At 42.0% G+C, this 12,605-nt stretch overlaps 1 protein-coding gene across 2 annotated transcripts in view; it reads left to right on the forward strand.

Annotated features, from left to right (window-relative positions):
• Positions 1-4,978: 4,978 nt before the first annotated feature.
• The window catches only part of Cfap44 (cilia and flagella associated protein 44), an 84,277-nt gene continuing 76,650 nt past the window's right edge, over positions 4,979-12,605 (forward strand). For both annotated transcript variants that reach the window (XM_048422712.3, XM_085685583.2), the window contains exon 1: positions 4,979-5,055. The gene's annotated coding sequence lies outside the window, so the exon portion shown is untranslated. The remainder of the gene's footprint in view (positions 5,056-12,605) is intronic.

The raw sequence follows: 12,605 nt of genomic DNA on the forward strand, positions 1-12,605 counted from the left end.
CCTGGGGCAACAGGCGGGACAAACAATGCTACTTAGAGATTTTCCATCTGAGTAAAGGAGCTGAAGAGATAGCTTAGGGGTTAAGAATGCTGCCTGCTCTCCAAAGGTCGTGAGTTCAATTCCTCAGTGACCACATGGCAGCTCACAACTGTTTGGTTTTAGCAATAAGGTCAACTGTGCCAGATTTAAAAAAAAAACTTAAATCTCGACAGTTTTAAATTAGAGATTATAACAAATTCAAAGGTTCCTTAATTATACAGGATTTTAGGTCTGTATTTTCTCATAAGGGTAATAATTATTTTATTTAAAAGTCTAAATTTTCATCATAAATTTGATGGATTTTCAATAATATTGTCAATTTGGCTATATTGGCACTGTCTCCTCAAAAAAAAAAAATAGGAGATCTCTCCATTATCTAATGGCTTAAATTTCTTATAAGGTTGATACATGTTTTTCAAGTTATATAAAGTTACTCAAAAAATATTTCATGGCATTTATGACTATCTCATTTATTGTTTAAAAGCCAGGAAGCCAGCCAGGTCAAGTCAAACCCTGTCAGGTCCTTAGGCCTGGCCTCTGGTGCTTGTAAATGTGGGATAGTGTTCAGGGGCTCAGACGACTTCCTAGTTTGTATCTGATAGCAGGCATGTTAAAGAAATACATTTGGGTTATTTTCAGATTCTATATTGATAAAATAATTCTACTATAAACATGGTTAAACACATGTCCTTGTGACATGGTTAAACATCTTTTGTATATAGGCCCAAAAGAGACATAACTAACTCTTGGAATAATTCATGCCACCCCACTAGTGGGGAAAAAAGGTAACTCATGTAAAAATGCATTGCTTAGAGGCCTGGACAGCTTGGGGAAAGCCAAATTGTCTAATAACCAACAAGGGCCCAGCATATGCCTCACAGGGCTTTAAAGCCTTTTGCAAGCAATTACAAGCTGAACATACCACTGGCCTACCATACAACCCTCAAAGCCAGGGTATTGTGGAAAGAGCAAATAGAAATTTAAAGAAAATTTTACAAAAACAGAGAGGGGGGATAGCTGCTTCCCCCAGAGAAAGGATTTCTCTTGCACTCTTTACACTTAATTTTTTAATTAAAAATATTCCTGGAAAAGCAGAAGCAGACAGGCATGCCCTGTTTGATAGCTCTACGGAGCGAGATTTGGTCATGTGGAAAGATGTATTGATTAACAAATGGTGTGGACCGGATCCGGTAATTACCAGATCCAGGGGTGCAATTTGTGTTTTCCCTCAGAATCGTGAAGATCCAATCTGGATGCCAGCGAGACTGACAAGAGAAATAAAGAAGAAAGATGATCCAGTGGATGCTGAGTGTCCTGCTGTGGAAGAATCGTGCAGAGGCAGCAGAGATGACCCCCTGGGTGGTGTCAAGAGCAGCTGTTTCACAATATTACCTTGAGCAGCACCCTGTGCAGCCTCTTACCCTTAAACAATTTTCTGACTGATTCTATTCTGCCTTTTTTCCTTCCTTAGGAATGGGTGGGAACAGAGATATTCTTGGCATGCTGAATCTAGGTGGAAGTGCTGTATGTCTCTGATTGTGTGTGCCACCTGCTAGCCCAAAAGAGGAGGAACAAGGTCTTTGTGGCACAGGCCTTAGCAGCCTTGGAATGTGTATCCTCACCCCAAGTTTGGCTCTCAGCCTTAAAAGAGCTCATAGGCAATTTGCCATGCATAGCCTTTGCACCCTCAAGGGACTAGATAGTCCCACTGCACAGAGGAAGGTATGCAAAGGCGGAGGGTGTGCAGACACAGCCCTCGCACTCCCAGGGAAGTAGTTGTCCCATTGCACGGGAAGGGTGTGTCTTGCTTTTCTTTTCTTTAATCAGTCCATACATCATGAGGTGGGGACCAGATTGGGAAATAGTTTTGCCTTATTGCTCTTAAAAACAAAAAAGGAGGAGCTGTAAGGAGCCGCCAGGATGTCACCTTGGCGAGATAGTGCCAGTGGTCCTACAGCCTGGAGGTATACAAATCCTTTGATGCTGCTGCACAGGCCAGAGTGCTTGGGGCCTGTGTTTTGCATTTCAGAGCCTTGGTCCTGTGGCCTTGGGCCCTAGCAGAATGGCATCAACCAATCAGCATTCGAGCCTCTCACCCTAGAAAAGCGGCTGTCTTTGGGTTTTTCCCTCTCTCTCGTCATCCCTTTTCCCCATTCCCCTTTTCAACCAAGTGGCTCCAATAAATTGTGATTGAGAAGGAGTCTTGATTTTGTGATCGTTCCTTCTTGCTGGACAAGGAGTGCATGTCGCATGTCAATATTTTAGACCTTTGTTTTCATCTAATCCTTTGAGCTGAAATTACACTTAGGACACAGTTAATGTCTAGTTATCCACTTCCTTTTTGTACTTTGCTGTATGCTTTGAGGACAATGTTTTCTATGTATCCAGTCCTCCCTGGAAGATTGATATCCCCTGGAATGCTCCTGACTAGCACCCCTGTTCATTAGTGCAAAAGTTCTGAAACTGTCACAATATGGTACAGTGCCTTATCCGTACTATTAAGAATCCAGGGGCTGGAGAGATGGCTCAGAGCTTAAGAGCATTGCCTGCTCTTCCAAAGGTCCTGAGTTCAATTCCCAGCAACCACATGGGGGCTCACAACCATCTGTTTTGGCCAGCAGAACAGATGCCCTCTTCTGGCCAGCAGGCATACACACAGACAGAATATTGTATACTAAATAAATAAATAAATATTTAAAAAAAAAGAACCCAGCCTTCTGGGCCCTCCACAGTTTTAGCTTTCTTGGCTCATTGTCTCCTGGTTGTGGTCCAGCTGCTACAGCCCCAATGGTCTCATCCCCATTGAAAATAGAGAGTAGTGTCAGCACTTCATCAGTGAAGAAAACCTTCCCTGGAAGTCTCTAAACTAAGGAAATTGGGGTGGGGTGAGTGGTTTAGTAAAACCAGAATCCAGGAAGTGAAGGAGAGAATAGACTGATGCCTCCGCTAGCTAGATGGTGACGTGTGAAGCCAAGGAGTCATGGACAGCAAGTGAGGCTTCCTGCACAGCCGCGCGTGGGGGGATATGAACTTGAAGGCTCGCTGCGGATGGATACGCAGCCTCTGCGGTCAGACCTTGTGAACTGCTGCGGATGGATACGCAGCCTCTGCGGTCAGACCTTGTGAACTTGCTGCGGATGGATACGCAGCCTCTGCGGTCAGACCTTGTGAACTTGCTGCGGATGGATACGCAGCCTCTGCGGTCAGACCTTGTGAACTTGCTGCGGATGGATACGCAGCCTCTGCGGTCAGACCTTGTGAACTGCTGTGGGATTGCAGCTGGCTCCATGGCTTCATGTTCTGTAAATAAGGAGACTCCTGGGTCACTGGGGACATTCATCACTGAGTAAAGATAGGGGAGATATGTCTGACCCAAAGCATTGCCTCTCTGTCAAAGGGGAAGATAATAGAGAATAATATTTACTCTTAAGTAGAGGTCAGGCAATTTGTTATCAAAAAAGAGTACATGTTATAATAAAAATTAAAATACTGCTGTCTTAGAAGCCTAGTACCCTTTTCTCATGGGTTAATAACTCCTCTTCAATCTTAGTATTAAAATGAGCATTAGCTATTAGAAACATATCTGGCTTTTAAAATTACATGGGTCATTTCTACTCTTTAAATGCTGTAATTAGCATACAATTTATATACAGTGGAACATGTAGATGTTAATTAATCTAGAATGTGTATGAAGGGACAGGACAGTTGTATCAATCCAGCTTACCCATGTGTTCATCTCTGTTAGTCTTCCCCCCTGCACACAGCAGAAAACACTGAGGGCTTGGCTCCTATCACCAAAGGTTATTTAGAATTTCATATAAAAATGCAGTCATTCAGAACATACCTTTATTTTGGCTTCTCACATTCGGCATGATTTTGAGACTTATCCATGTTATGTGTGTCTATTGATAAACCTTTGTATTGCTTAGTAGTGTTTGAGTGTATGACTGTGTCATGGTTTCCGCATTTGGTGTCCTGACACCAAGTGCTTGGTTTTGTTTCCATCTTTAAGCTGCTAAAAATAAGCTGACCACGAAGGAGGAGCAAATATTTTATCTGTCTTGGATCGAAACTACAGTTGGAATGACTGCTTTGCACGATGTGTCTGAATTTTAGGAAATTGTTGTGGTTTTCTGGCATTCCATTTTACACCAGCACTGGCACATGGTCACTCTCTAGTAACTCCTAATCTTACCCAATATTTTATCAGCCTTTTTACTATTTCTGTGGCTGAGTTAGGGTACTAATTTGTGTTTTCATCTATATGGTGAGGCCCTTTTACTTGGGTCTCTTCATTGATATTTCTATCCAAAGAAACGTCAAAAGGTTTTGTTCAATTTGTGTTAGGTTATTTGCTTTTTTATTAAAGGTGGGAGCTTTTTATATATTTTGTATACAACTTCTTTGTCTGATATATGCATTGCAGATTTAAAAAAAAAAACACAAAACCCTGAGGGTTGAGGACAAAACCTCATTTACTCTCTAAACACAACACAAAACCTTATTTACTCTCTGAAAGCCATCAGGTATGTAGCTTTAGAAAATGCTACCTCACCCCTTGGCTTATCTGTCTTCCGTGTTTTTGCAGCTGGCAAGTTGCCTTGCCTCGCTAAGAACACATCCACTTTTAAAAGTTTTGTTTTTAATTGACAAGTAATTGGCTCAAAACCGTGTGGTCACTTTGGAAACGTGGGGCACGTACCTCTGAAAGTGCTCAGTCATTAGGGTCATAAACTGTTGGAATGCTGGGCTTCTGTTTTTTTAGAGAGAGGTGGATCACAGTAGCCTCCCCAGGGTAGACCGGACTCTGCCAACAACACACCTCTGGTCAGTTTGGGAAAAACCATGGGGTAATGCCACGCATGCGCTTCTTAGCCTGTTAGTTCCCTCCCCCACAGCACGAGCCCGGGCGGCCCGCCCCGCCCCGCCCCCCCGTGATGTTGCTGTGGCAACCATAGTAAACGGAGTCCTTGGGCAGGTGTGAGTAGAAAGCAGCTGCGGTGCTGAACACCTCTGGTAAGTGGGCTCCAGCAGCGGGGCTGTCCCCACGAGTTCCCCCTTAAATCTGGTAGCGACCCAGAGAGCAGCGAACTCTGCCTGAACTTCCCTTAGGTGGAACTAGTGTGGTCCAGTTTTCCTGGTCAGTTCAGCGCAAACATTCGAAGCCACCAGTGCAGGTTAGACAGGGACACAGCTCCTGCCTGCAGGGAACTGGTAATGCGGGGCAGGAGGCAGCCAGGCAGCTGGTGAGGTTAGATCACCACAGAGGGGAGAAGGGTCAGCAAAGCCCCTTGTACCCCCCCTTAGTTGTGACTCTTGCCAAGTGGACCCCTCTGCGCTAGTTTCCTTATCTCTAATAAACAAACAAACAAACAAACAAATAAGTAAATAACCGGGCTTACCTCTTGGGGTTTTTGTTAGGACTGGAGGCCAATGCAGGCCAAGTGCGTAGTGTCTAGGGAATAAACTAAACGCTGGTAATAGCGAACGTGGTAGGAAGGAAGCAGGTGTGCAGAGTATCCGGCTAGCCGTGAGTTGTCTTTCTTGCCTACTTGGTAAGACACTTGAGAAGGGACTGAAGAGGAATTAGCAACAGAGTGGGGTGCAGTGATTTAGAACCCCACAATGAAGGGCTTTTATGCCACGTTGAGTGTTTGTACAAGAACTCAGAGTTCTTACATTCTCCTGCGACAGCGACAGAAGCACTCAGTGCTTTACATCAGAGTGGCGCACCGAGACCTCTTTCAGGAATACAAAGGGCAAGGCAGCCAAAGGATATCAGAAGGCTGGCAAGGTGACTCAGTGGGTTAAGGCCCTTGCTTCCAAGCCTGACAACCCGCGCCCCGCCCCTGGCCCCTCTGGTGGAAGGAGAGAACCAGTTTCTACAAAGTTGTCTTGTGATGCCCACATATGCGCCACCCCCACACAAAATATAAACAAATGCAACCAAAAGTTAAATTTTACAGGTTTTATTTATTTTATGTGTAGGAGTCTTTGTCTGAATGTATGTCTGTGTACCATGTGTGTCCAGTGCTCCTGGAGGGCTTAAGAAAGCTGGATCCCCTGGGACTGGCATACACATGGCTCACATGACTGAGCTTCCCCGTGGGTGCTGGGAATTGGACTCTGGTACTCTAGAATGACAGTCAGTGGTTTTTTTTAAAATAAAAAAATTATTTTGGTGTTTTTATTGACCTATACCTTTTTTCCCACTCCCCTTCCTTCCCCACTTCTCCCCTCCCGCTTCTCCCCTTTCACCCTCCCTCTGCCTCCCACACTCCCAATTTACTCAGGAGATCTTGTTTTTTTCTCCTTCCTAAGTGGACCCGTATATGTCTCTCAGAGGGTCCTCATTGTTGTCTAGGTTCTCTGGGGTTGTAGATTGTAGGTTATCCTTTGCTTTATTTATGGCTAATATCCGCTTATGAGTGAGTACATACCCTGTTTGTCTATCTGGGTCTGGGTAACCTCACTCAGGATGGTTTTTTTCTAGTTCCGTCTGTTTGCTTGCAAATTACAAGATGTCATTATTTTTTACCGCTGAGTAGTACTCCATTGTGTAAATGTACCACATTTTCCTAATCCATTCTTCAGTTGAGGAGCATCTAGGTTGTTTCCAGGTTTGATTATTATGAATAATGCTGCTATGAATATAGTTGAGCAAATGTCCCTGTGGTATGAGTGTGCATCCGTTGGGTATATGCCTAAAAGTGGTTTTTCTGGGTCTTGAGATAGATTGATTCCCAATTTTCTGAGAAACCACCATACTGATTTCCAAAGCAGCTGTACAAGTTTGCACTCCCACCAGCAATGCAGAAGTGTTCCCTTAACCCCACATTCTCTCCAGCATGAGCTGTCCTCAGTGTTTTTGATCTTGGTTATTCTTACAGGTGTAAGATGGAATCTCAAAGTTGTTTTGATTTGCATTTTTCTGATGGCTAAGGAAGTTGAGCATTTCTTTAAGTATCTTTCAGCCATTCAAGATTCCTCTATTGAAAGCTCTCTATTTGGGTCTGTACTACGTTTTTTTTTTTTATTGGATTATTTATTCTTTTGATGTCCAGCTTCTTGAGTTCTCTGTATATTCCTCTGTTAGATATGGGGTTGGTGAAGATCTTTTCCCATTCTGTAGGCTGTCATTTTTTGTCTTGTTGACTGTGTCCTTTTCTTTACAGAAGCGTTTCAGTTTTAGGAGGTCTCATTTATTAATCGTTGCTCTCAGTGTCTGTACTACTGGAGTTATATTTCAGAAGTGGTCTCCTGTGCTAATGCGTTCAGGGCTATTTCCCACTTCCTCTTCTATCAGGTTCAGTGTGATTGGTTTTATGTTGAGGTCTTTGATTTATTTGGACTCAGTTTTGTGCATGGTAATAGATATGGATCTATTTTCATTCTTCTAAATGTCGATATCCAGTTATGTCAGCACCATTTGTTGAAGATGCTTTCTTTTTTCCATTTTATAATTTTAACTTCTTTGTCAAAAAAGTGTTCATGGGTATATAGATTGATATCTGGGGCTTTGATTTGATTCCATTGGTCCTCCTGTCTGTTTTTATACCAATACCATGCTGTTTTCAGCACTGTAGTTCTGTAGCAGAGTTAGAAGTCAGGGATTGTGATGCCTCCAGAAGTTCTTTTACTGTACAGGATTGTTTTGGCTATCCTGGGTTTTTTGCTTTTCCATATGAAGTTGAGTACTGTTCTTTCAACATCTGTGAAGAATTTTGCTGGGATTTTGATGCATATTGCATTGAATCTGTAGATTGCTTTTGGTAGGATTGCCATTTTTACTATGATGTTAATCTTACCTATACAAGAACAAGGTCTTTCAGTTTTCTGGTGTGTTTGATTTCTCTCTTCAAAGATTTAAAGTTCTTGTCATAAGGTCCTTCACTTGTTTAGTTAGAGCTATTCCAAGTTATTTTCTGTTATTTGTGGCTATTGTAAAGGGTGATGTTTCTCTGATTTCTTCCTCAGCCCATTTATCATCGGTATATAAGAAATCTACTGATTTTTTTATTATTTTTTATTTATTTATTTTAGTTAATCTTGTATCCTGCCACATTACTTAAGGTGTTTCTCAGCAGTAGGCATTCCCTGGTAGAATTTTTGGGACACTTATTTATTCTATCATATCATCTGCAAATAGTGAGAGTTTGACTTCTTTTCCAATTTGTATTCCCTTGATCTCCCCTTTGTGTCTTATTGCTTTAACTAGTATTTTTAGCGCTATAGTGCATAGATATGGAGAGAGTGAATAGCCTTGTCTTGTTCCTCATTTCTGTGGGATTACTTTGAGTTTCTCTCCATTTAGTTTGATGTTGGCTGTTGGCTTGCTGTACATTGCCTTCATTATGTTTAGGTATGTTCCTTGTATCCCTGCTCTCTCCAAGACCTTTATCGTGAGTAGGTGTTGAATTTTGTTGAAGGCTTTTTCAGCATCTAATAAGATGATCACATGTTTTTTTTTTCCCTTTCCGTTTGTTTATATGGTGGATTACATTGATAGATTTTCATATGTTAAACCATCTCTGTATCTCTGGGATGAAGCCTACTTGGTCACAGTGGTTGATTTTTTTCTGATATGTTTCTGGACTTAGCTTGCCAGTATTTTATTGAGCATTTTTGCATCAATGTTCACGAGGAAGAATGGTCTGTAATTCTTTTTCTTAGTTGTGTCTTTATGTGGTTTGGATCTCAGGCTAATTGTAGTCTTGTAAAATGAGTTTGGTAATGCTCCTTCTGTTTCTATTGTGTGGAACAACTTGAGGAGTATTGGTATTAGTTCTTCTTTGAAGCTCTTGTAGAATTCTGTGCTGTAGCCATCCGGTCCTGGACTTTTTTTGGTTGGGAAAATTTTGATGACCTTTTCTATTTCCTTAAGCAGTTAAAGATCTATTTAATTTGCTTATCTGGTCTTGATTAATTTTGGTATGTGGTGCTTATCCAGAAAATTGTCCATGTTCTTTAAGTTTTCCAATTTTGTTGGAGTACAGATTTTTGAAGTATGATGATTCTCTGGATTTTCATTTCTGATTTTGTTAATTCAAATATTCTCTCTGTGCCTTTTGGTTACTTTGGATGAAAGTTTGTCTATTTTCTCCAAGAACCAACTCTTTTTCTCATTGTTTCTTTGTATTGTTTTCTTTGTTCCTATTTTGTTGATTTCAGCTCTCAATTTGATCATTTCCCGTCCTCTAATCCTCCTGGGTGAGTCTGCTTCTTTTCGGTCTAGAGCTTTCGGGTGTGCTGTTAAATCTCTTCTGTGGGATTTTTCTAGCTTTTCTGTGTAGTGCTTTGAGCATTCCTCTTATGAACATTCCCCTTTAACACTGCTTTCATTGTGTCCCATGAGTTTGGGTATGTTGTGCAGTCATTTTCATTGAATTTTAGGATGTCTATAATTTCTTTTTTATTTCTTTTTTTATCCAGTAGTGATTCATTTGAGCATTGTTCAGCTTCCATGGGTTTGTGAGCTTTCTACAATTTGAGATGTTGTTGAGTTGATGATTCAATAAGACACAGGAGGTTATTCCAGTTTTTTTGTATCTGTTGCGATTGCTTTGTGACTGAGTATGTGATCAATTTTAGAGAATGATTCATAAGGTGCTGAGAAAAAGTTATGTTCTTTTGTGTTTGGGTGAAATGTTCTATAGATGTCTGTTAAGTCCATTTGAGGTATAAGATCTGTTAGTTCATTTATCTCTCTGTTAAGTTTCTGTCAGGCAGATTTGTCCAGTGGTGAGAGTAGGGTGCTGAAGTCTCCCACCATTAGGGTATGGGGCTTGATGTGTGATTTAAGTCAGGGTTGAGAATTATAGCTATTATGCACCTTATATATACACACACAGGGACAGATAGTAAGTGTAGATATCATACACCGTATACATATACACACAGGAACAAATCGTAACTGTAGACATCATACACCATATACATACACACACACACATATATAATATACAGGAACAAATGGTAACTATAGACATTATACAAACACACACACACATACGTACGTACGTACATACACACATACATGTACATATACAAGGACAAAATGATTAAGAACCCTGTTTGTTGCCCAAGCTGGGATGTGAACACAATTCTCTTTGGCTTCAAAACCTCATGGGGTTAAAAGTGTAACCCCAATCTGTTTCCCAATCTGTTTGATCTAAAACGAACCAAACCAAAACAAACATTAAAAGCCCTAAATACCACTTTGCTCCATGTCAGAAGTCCTGTTAATAGATTCCAGGAGACTCTTATACCTGGCCTGTTCACGTACATCTTCCAAATCCTCCATTACCCTGTATTCCTCATGAGAGATAAGAATGATCGTAGGTTGTTTTTTTGTTTGTTTTTTCCCCCTCCCATTATTGCTAGTTCAGATTACTGGATGAAGCCTCTGGGTTCTAGAATTTTCTTCCATACTCTGCACAGCCTGCCACTGACTGGACTTGCGATGCTAACCTTTATTTCGTGGTCATGTTGGCCGTGTGAGGAATGCATGACGCCTGACGGCACGGAAAGCACTGGGGTGTTTCTCTCCTTGTATTTCCCCTTGTCATCCTTTTTTCCTACCTATTCCTACCTAATAATTATGAGTAAATTCACTAGGTTTATGGCCTATTTCTTTTAAAGAATTATCTAGTTTATATTCAGTTATTTCAGTGTTTCTCAACCTGTGAGTCGCCATCCCATTAGGAGTTGAACAGCCCTTTCACCAGGGTCATCTAAGACCATCAGAAAAAGCACAGATACTTACATTATAATTCATAGCAGTCACAAAATTGCAGTTACGAAGTAGCAATAAAATAGTTTTGTGGTTGGGGGTCAACACAATATGAGGAGCTGTATTAAAGGGTCACAGCATTAGGAAGATTGAAACCCACTGAGTTATAGCATATTAAAAACAAATGTAGGAGGCCGGGTGTTGGTGGTGCATACCTTTAATCCCAGCACTCGGGAGGCAGAGACAGGTGATCTCTGTGAGTTCAAGGCCAACCTGGTCTACAAGAGTTAGTTCCAGTACACCCAGGGCTGTTACACAGAGAAACCCTGTCTCAAAAAACAGTCAAACAAACAAACAAACAAAAAAACATGTGCATCTCTCTCTCTCTCTCTCTCTCTCTCTCTCTCTCTCTCTCTCTCTCTCTGTGTGTGTGTGTGTGTGTGTGTGTGTGTCTAGGAAAAGAAAGGCAGCAGATAGAAAGTGACCTCGTGAACCTTTCGGCTAGCAGAGAGCAGAAGAGAAAGCTGTGCTTCAAGTCACTGGGGGGTACTCTACAGTCGACTCCTGGTGTTGCAGAAAGCCATAGGGCTGGAAAGGAGCCCCTGGAAACAAATTCCTTGTTTCACCAGCTTAGAGACTGCATCATGACCGCCTATAGAACAGGTTTACTTTCCTTCCAACGCCTTGAATGTTGATTTTCTTTTTTTCAAGGAAATTATTTATTATCATTTCTCCCCAGTTAGAAAGACTGTTAGAAAGAAAAACATAAAAGCTGGCAAAGGTATGGAGGAAGGGGACTGCTTATGCTGTTAATCAGAATGTATAGTCCTCCAGCTATACAGAACAGTATGGCTGTCCCGACAGAACAGAATGAAACTCCCATGTGATTCAGCAACCTGTCTCCTCTTCGTATGCTTCCCCCTCTTGTGGTGGTTAATCTTGAATCTCCAGGAAACAAACTTCTGGACATATCTGAGAGGAATTTTCATATCAGGTTTGTTGAGGTAGGAAGATCAACCCTCAGTGTGGATGGCACCAATCCACAGACTAAATAAAAAGAACTCAAGCCCTCTGCCTCCTGGTACTGGCCGCAATGTTTCAAGGTCTTGCTGCCATGACGGACTGGACCCGCGAGCTGTGAACCAGAATCAGGCCATCATTCCTTACGTCACTTTTGCTAGGAATTTTGTCTAAACAGTGTGCAAACTGATACATGGCTCCTGGTCTTATTAGTGGGTTAGCTTCAGCCCTTTGGAGGTATTCTCTGCCTCATATGTTTTTTCCCAGCCTGTGCCAACCCACAGTCATCATTCCTGTCTCAAACACCCCTTCCCTAAACCTCAAACGTAAGTTAGCTATTTTATTACACATTCCTAGAATACCTCAACTGTTCATTTCCATTGCTGGTAGCACTCTCTGTATTTCTACTGCTTGCTGGATGCCTGTGTTTCCAAACCATAAGCTCTCTGAAGCTCAAGACCACCCATATTTTTTCCCTGCACCTTGATAACTTAGTGCCTTATGTAAGACTTGAGACAGCAGGTGTGCTCAAAAATATATTTGAAGTGAAACTGATCGGTAACCTGAGGGGGATCAATAACAGGAAGGGGGAAAGGAGATGAAGAACCGAAGGGTGACAGAATTAGCGGGGATGCGTTCGGAGGAAAGGGGGGCTTGGGTGTTATGTTTCACTGTGGAAAACCAGAGCGCACCAGAATGCCAAGTGTGCCCGGAGAAGGGAAGCTGTGCTGGAGGTCTCCACTGTCGTCGAGGGATCTGATATGGGTCCCAGACTCCCGCCGTTTGACATCTCGGATACAGCGCACACACGAGA

The sequence above is a fragment of the Myodes glareolus genome, chromosome 2 (genome assembly GCF_982192425.1).
Source record: "Myodes glareolus chromosome 2, mMyoGla1.1, whole genome shotgun sequence".
NCBI classification, from domain to species: domain Eukaryota; kingdom Metazoa; phylum Chordata; class Mammalia; order Rodentia; family Cricetidae; genus Myodes; species Myodes glareolus.